This window comes from Sinocyclocheilus rhinocerous, unplaced genomic scaffold (genome assembly GCF_001515625.1).
Source record: "Sinocyclocheilus rhinocerous isolate Xijiao unplaced genomic scaffold, SAMN03320098_v1.1 scaffold348, whole genome shotgun sequence".
NCBI lineage: Eukaryota > Metazoa > Chordata > Actinopteri > Cypriniformes > Cyprinidae > Sinocyclocheilus > Sinocyclocheilus rhinocerous.
In genome coordinates this window covers 653,213-661,312 of record NW_015635025.1, presented here as the reverse complement: position 1 = coordinate 661,312, position 8,100 = coordinate 653,213, and the positions used below count along the sequence as shown (strand labels likewise).

General features: G+C 36.2%; 1 protein-coding gene across 1 annotated transcript in view; it reads right to left on the bottom strand.

The window, feature by feature from the left end:
- LOC107746170 (FERM and PDZ domain-containing protein 3-like) overlaps positions 1-8,100 on the bottom strand; it is a 175,903-nt gene that overhangs the window by 99,035 nt on the left and 68,768 nt on the right. The window contains exon 2 of the mRNA XM_016560283.1: positions 4,082-4,168. The gene's annotated coding sequence lies outside the window, so the exon portion shown is untranslated. The remainder of the gene's footprint in view (positions 1-4,081; positions 4,169-8,100) is intronic.

Sequence of the window (8,100 nt, the reverse complement as noted above, 5' to 3'; positions counted from 1 at the left end):
ATTTTTTGTAAATTTCCTACCGTAAATATATCAAAGCTTAATTTTTGATTAGTAATATGCAATGCTACGAACTTCATTTGGACAACTTTAAAGGCAATTTTCTCATTATTTTGATTTTTTTGCACCCTCAGATTCCAGATTTTCTAGTAGTTGTATCTCGGCCAAATATTGTTCTATCCTAACAAACCATACATAAATGGAAAGCTTATTTATTCAGCTTTCAGATGATGTATAAATCTCAATTTCAGAAAAAAAATACCATTATGACTGGTTTTGTGGTCCATGGTCAGATATGTTAGATATCTATACAAAAACAACAGGTTATTTCAACATAAGCACAACTTACTTGCCAAAATATATTGAATGTTGATTTAAAAAAATAAAATAAAATAAAATTATCACTGCTAAATTGTCCAGAGGTTAACTAAATGTATTCCTCTCACGTCTAATTTATTCATATTGTTTTAAACACTTTGATACAGTAGCTCTACATTTTCTATGGCTGAATGGGCTATAGCAGCATGTTCTATGGATCATTGAGCAAAACCCTGGGGAGAGCATGTTCCACACCTCAAAACTCAACTCAAGCACTCTCACTCTCTCAGGAAGTAAAAGGTCTTGGGGGAATAAACCACTAAGTTAGATCATTTAAACTCTCTCTCTCCATAGTGGGCAACAATAGACTTTGATGGATTCTGAGGAGTGATGCCTGAGCATCTCTGAATGTATTGTCTGTGTAGTAAATTCTCCATGGACCATCACTAGGTTACATGGCAGCCACAGACTGGCTAACTGTGATTTTGCCAAGCTGGATGTGTCAGGTTTCAGATTTACACAGCGCTTTTCACAATACAGATCATTTCTAAGCATCTTTACAGATCGGGTTGCTGTATTACTTATCATGATATACAATTATCTCAATTGGTGCACAATTTTTTTTTTATTATTGACCAGCTTCTACTAGAAAGTTTAGTCTTTCCAACAGAAAATTGCCTAAATTCATTAGTCTCCACTGAACAAGCCATATGAATATGGAAAGGAACAGAAAATTCAAATTTGTTGTTAGATTCAAGAGATAAAACCTTGGAAGAACCCAGGCTACACTGGGGAGCCAGTTCTGCTCTGGCTATACAGTCTATATATATCAACGTTAGTTAGCTGTGTTACTGGACTGTAAGAATTAACTGTCTTTGAGGTTTTGTGCTGTTAAATGTGAAAAACTGAAGGGGTGAGCAGACAATACACTTCCAGGATCAGAAAAAAGAAAAGAAAAAAAAAAGTTGATCCAGGAACACGTTCTACTTGGTAAAATCACAATCATTGCCTCCTACAAGTTCTTCGCCAACATCTCCAGCAAAAGCCTACACTGAAAAAAATGATTCGTTGTCTGAACAACCATTACTTATGCACTGAGAAACAATCTGAAAAATACCAAGTGGTGTTAAATAAAGACACATTTGCTATGTGTGTGTGTTTTTTTTTTAAGGATACTCATGGGAACAAGGAGGAACTGGAACAGCTCACACTGAAGATCATCACAAAAGGTGGCTCAACAGATGATCCATTACAGACTGGGATAGTGCTGGAAGGCATGGATTGGCAGGTGTTGCGAAGGATTGTGTTTTTCTGCTTGGCCTAATTTATGCAATTAATCCTAGTTACCCCAAAGAGCTCAGGTACTCATTTGAATTTTTTCAGAAGATTCTACTGGAACAAGACAGTGGCAAACTTTTTAACTCAATTTTTCAAGGGTGAAAAATCAAGGAAGTGACATGTTGGAAGTGAACTTCCATTTGTCGATTTGTCACATTTTGGTGTACATTCATGATGTGTGGTTTCAGGCTGTCAAAAAATAAACTGAAATGCTTTATTTTGTGTGATTTGCGTGTTTAATTTATTTAAGATATTGACTGTACTGGAGCAGTGCAGTAAGCAGACCAATAGCTGAAGATCTAAAATAAGTTAAAATGTTAAGTTGGTTTAGCTCAATTTATTTTTTTTATTCAAATGTTAAGTAAACACAACTTGCAATTACTTAGTAGATTCTATGGTGTTACATATTTTTTTAAGTAAAGAATGTTGGTTTAACTCAATTATATTTTTTATGTAGATGAGCTTAAATGTTAAGTTAGCACAACTTGAAATTACTTAGTAGATGATGTTGCATGTTTTAAGTAAAGAATGTTGAGTGAACTCAAATATTTAAGTTCATATAACAAAGATTATCTTGTTTATTTTAAGTAAAATTGTTCCAAGTTGGGTTTACTTAAAAAGTGTGATGCAAAAATGGTGCATACATATTTTAAGTAAATCCAACACATCATTTTTACCAGTGTAGTATTGCCTAGCAATTTTTTTTTTTGCCAGCCTCTTTCTGTTGAGAAGAACCAAAAACTTTAAGCAAGCCATTTCACTTGGTGGGCATCTCAGTAACACCCCTGCGCAGATATTTCCTATGTAGGTGCAGTTATTTGAGTCGTTAAAGGTGAAAGAGCAAAATATCCAACAAACAGGTTGTCATGATGACATTTCAACATGTTAAATGACCCAAAATTCGTACACCAGTAGTATCACAAATTTCTGAAATCACATTAAAAACTATTTTTAAAGGCTGGTCTAGGTAAAAAACATGCACTTAATAAAGTGAAACAATAGCCTGAATTAAAATATAAGACTGGACTTCCATTTCTACATCTATGAGCAGTGTGAATTCTCCCAGTCATTTTTTCCCCTTAACTATCTCTGGAGGAACAAAGGGTCTCTTGTGCAAATACAATACCCAGCATTTGTTTTTGAGGTAAGAACCAGTCTCTGAGAGTCATACCATTCATCTAAAATCTCTTTGAAAAGGTATGCTAGTGGGACTGTATTCTTCAGGGAATAGAAAGCACATGGTGGAGGAGTTGTTTCACACCAAACATTTTGTTCTTCAAGTTGATGATAAACAATTGGTTGGAATTTAAAAAGTGAATTGCATCTTAGAGACATAAACGTCCGATAGCTTTTCGACAGTCATAACATAGTTTTTATGTTCCTGATTAAATAAAATAAAAATTAAATGATTAAATACAGGTCATGTTATTCTATCATAAGCGTAGGCTTTTACTCTCTCAGTTCTACATTTTTAGCAAAATGAACTTCCAGCAGTGAAGTAGCACTCCATGACATCATAGACCAAGCCATCAGTGTTCCATGTGGTGCTTTGACCTGAGCTATAAATAGCAAGAGTTCATGAGTATCACTCAGTAAAGTTCAGATTGAATAGTCTTGATTCTGCGTAGCAAAGCATGCTAAATTCATGAGCTCTAATGCACTGGTTTCGATCACACGCGTGACTCATTTTTAATGCACTCAGAGAATGAGAGCAGGAGGAGGAGGAGGACGAGGAGTGGGCAGCTCAGTGTAGTTTTAGTATACTTAATGATTTAGCTGAAGAATTTAATTTAAGGCATGACATAATTTAAGGGACACTACCTAAAGGCAGCAGAAGAGGATGTTGGCAAAAGTAAGTCACTTTATGCCATGTTTTTGTTTTAAAGGGGTCATATGATGCTATTTTAAAGATCATTATTTTGTGTATTTGGTGTAACAGAATATGTTGAAATGCGTTAATGTAAAAAAACCCCATTATTTTTCAAATACTGTACATTATTGTAGGTCCTCTATGCTCCGCCTCTCTCAAACACGTCGTTTTCAACAAAGTCTGCTCTGATTGGCCAGCTGACCCAGTGCATATTTTGTGGGCTAATGCTGCTGTACTGTCACAGTGTTGCAACATAATATGCTTTGTTGTCTAAAATGTTTGGTTTTCAAAAAAACGTTATGATGTTAGTTAATATTGTATTGTCAATTGTTAATTTTACTAATGCTGTTGTATTCATGCCATTGCTCCATTGTTTCTTGATGGTAATTCTAGCAGTGACATTAATTTCTCTACTTAATGTAAGCAACTCTCACTAGGTAATATCTACCAATCTCACTCAATGCCACCAGTGTTTGCCATGTCTTTTACCCCAAGGTTTATGTGAAGTTTGCTTTTGTTTTGTTTTTTCTGGATGTGCATGCAATGTCTATAACTTACGATGTTGCTAGACAAGGTGCTGTGGATAGCTGGTATGTGTTTCAGAGTCCGAGATCCTCAATACCACTGCACAGGTAGAGAGAGCCACTGCAAAAATAAGAAAGAAAATCAGTTTTTAAAATAATCGACCAAGGCCATATGTGTAATAATAGTAATATAGTATTCCTAATTGGGTAATTCTTTAAGACAGTGGTTCTCCACTGCAGTTTTGGTGATCCACCGCTCTGCACATTTTGTATGTCTCTCTTATTTGACACTCTCAGTTCAGTTCATGAGGCTGAATCAGGTGTGCCAAATAAGGAAGACATACAAAACGTGCAGAGCGGTGGGTCCCCAGGACTGGAGTTGAGAAGCACTGCTTTGAGAGATATCATGCGAAAATGATGGATGTAAAAACAGACTTATTTAACAAGTTACATCAATCAGACCACAGAAATTGAATTTGTCCTAATCACATAAGCTTGTGTGCTGAAGAACACCCATGAGCCACTTATTGACACTGATGGAAACTGACCTTTGATGAACTTTGGCATATATATGTAAGGAATAAGGTATGATAAGCTGTGCTGTATTGTGAATACAGTCATGGCTAAAGGACGCTGTTAACCACACACACACACACACACACACACACACACACACACACACACACACATATCTGCTTATCTCTCTGCATGAGAAAACATTTCTGTCTTTTAGTTTAAACCAGAACGGTTCACAGCGCAGCACGAGTCTTCCTAAGAAACACCATTAAATGTGTAACTCAATGAATACACAATACCATACCTGAAACAGAAAACTTTGAAATAATATATGCACTTCAGCAACCGTGGGCTTTCACAAACACACACACACACACACACACACACACACACATTTAGTAGGAGAAAAATAAATATTATACAAATCAGTTGAAATACATTTCTTTTAAATTTCTTCTTGACCGGTTATTTGCTGAAGTCAAGTAGGGTTGAACCCGGTCAGTACCTCAAAGGAAGACCATCTAGAAAAGCTAAGGTAGCTGCTGAAAGAGGTATTACCTCAAACACTTTAAAGGTGACCTATTATGCCCCTTTCTACAATATGTAATATAAATCTCAGGTGTGCCCAGAATGTGTCTGTGAAGTTTCAGCTCAAAATACCTCACGGACCATTTATTATATCATTTTGAAAATGCCTATTTTGAGTGGAAGCTGAAACACGCTGTTTTTGTGCCTGTATCTTTAAATGTAAACGAGCTGATGCTCCCCGCCCCCAGAATAGGGCTGTGTCTTTACAGCTCGTACATCAGATACTCTGAAAAAAAAAAAAAAAAACCTGTTTTGATTATTATGTCTATCACGCTAAAATCATGCGTTTTAAAGCCACATTAGTTTAAACTTCTGATTTAGTGTTTTCTGAGCGCACACATCCGAAGGACACGCACAGAAAGCAGCCGTCACACGGCATGTGAGTACTAAACTAAGTTCTCTTCATGTCTTCTTGCGCTTAAACTGTCAAATACACAAAAGTTTATGTTAAAAGCACATGCTAGAACTGGTACACCGTTGTCGCTTGCGAAAACAAGAATGGCGGTGATATTATAAAGGGGCGGTGATATTATAGTAAGATCCCTTTGCCACGTCACAAAGGCAGCGAAATCTGACACGCTCATTTTTTCCAGACGCTTGCAGAAAAAGGCTTACCAAAACAAAGTTACTAGGTTAATCTTTTTCACGTTTTCTGGGTTGGTAGATGCACCGCAGACCCGATTATAGCACTTAAAACCTGGAAAAGTCAGCTTTTCATGATATGTCACCTTTAATTTAATAACTCAAGTTTTACATTACAAGAACTTTAGATTGTTATTTTGTAATACACAAGCATGTTAACTGCACTTAATATGAAATATTGAGTAAGCTAGCTCACAATTTACAAGTTGATTGCACTGACCACAGTCTTGGGATTCACGACTCAAGCAGATAATGAGAATTAGGGCCGCAGCAACTAATCGATAAAATCGATGATGAACATAAAAAAATAAAATAAAAATGATTACCCATTAATCGTCTCATGTCACTTTACAGCAGTGAATAACACATTTCCAGAGGTGGGTAGTAACGAAGTACATTTGCATTTACATGAATAACTTTTTTGGAAAATTTGTACTTTTAAGAGTAGATTTAAAGGTGGGTACTTTTACTTAAACTTGAGTGCATTTCTAACAAAACAACTGTACTTTTACTTTGATACACTGGGCATTACTTAATTTGAATGCATAAGAAACATGTAGTTTATTCCAAGTGTGATGTCTCTTTTTTTGAAGAGGGGTATGAGCGATGCCACATTCGCGAATGAATCATGTTGCATCCCAATTTGCCTACTTATACTACACCCTTAAAGTATGTACTCTTTTGGTGAAGAGTGTGTAGTAGAAGAGTAGGCAAGCTTTGGGACAAACTATCATGTTATACAATTGCGCCTTTATCGGATGCTCTGTCGCATAGTAACACGCACCCTGTCACTGTAAGCTGACCTGCCAATCATCTTATCACAGTTTACATCCTCCACATTTCATTTAATTTAACTTCCTACCGTATTGGAGAGAAAAAAACGTAGCATGTTGATCTGCCAGCCGTGGGTCTTTATGCAGAGAACTCTGCTCATATTTTCTGCATAATGATGCATTTAAAAGTTAATGGCCAAACCAGGGCCTGCCCAAGCCTTTATGGGGCCATAAGCAGAATTTTACATGGGGGCCCTCGACTGATGGCCCCCCATACGACTGATTATTGTCAATGCTTGATTATTTGCACACTATGAATCTAACACACCCATTATCAATTTAAGTTGTTGTAGCTGTGTTGCTTACATTTCCAATGTCTGCCTGGCATGTTTTTGCCCTTCTATGATTTTTAATTGTAACAGTAGGAAACCCACAAGAGTGGTCAGGTGTTAATTTGCACTTTAACATTCAAAGTCTTACAGTACTAAGTGGCATACTTAATGTGTTGTACTGAAAAGTAGCTAAATAATCCAGCCAGTGGCATAGGCAGAATTTTATTTTTGGGCAGGCCTGGGCAAAAGTGAGCGGGCACTATAACTAACGGACGGAGTTGGACTCATTATTCAGGTAATTTCAATGTTCTTTTCTTTGATCCTATTGAAAAATAAACTGTAGAACACAGTGGAAGACACGCATAGTAAAACTACCACGTCACCGTCACCGTCACGAATGTGCCCATTGTCGACATAACCTAAAATCATTCTAACGGACGGAGTTGGACTCAATATTCAGGTAATTTCAATGTTCTTTTCTTTGATCCTATTGAAAAATAAACTGTAGAACACAGTGGAAGACACGCATAGTAAAACTACCACGTCACCGTCACGAATGTGCCCATTGTCGACATAACCTAAAATAATTCACAATAGCCCCAATCCCTAAAAACTGTTGCAGACTACAGTAGCTACAACCTGTCCACATACAAAACCTGAGTATCAGAACGAAAATGAAATGCGGCTTCATTCCGAAACATAAGTCATTTGAAATGTTATTTGTATATTTTTTTATTTTCATTTCATCATTCTACATAAATGTAGCCTATTCAAGGTATTTCCTCATCATATTTCCTCAAATAGGCTATATTATATATAGCTAAAGTGTATAAACTTATTTAATTCAGAAATGTCATGTTTGTGATTTCTTATTTGTTAATTTGTTATTTAAATTAATAGACCTTCTTATTTGGAAACAGGTGCAGCAGTGGTGGACGAAGTACACAAAGTTAGCATCAGCTAACAATATTTACTTATTTTCAGTATGGTTATGATGAATAAACATTCATATCTGTCTACTCGGCTAGTTAATCCAAACAATATAATAATGTATACTGTTGATAAACAATATAAAATCAGATGTCACATAGGGCTAAATGCGTAGCATTTGAATAAAACTGTTAACGTTACGGCAGCGGGGAATATGAACGTGCATGAGTTATTTTATTTAGTCTGTGTTATTTTAATGTTTCGGGTTTTTT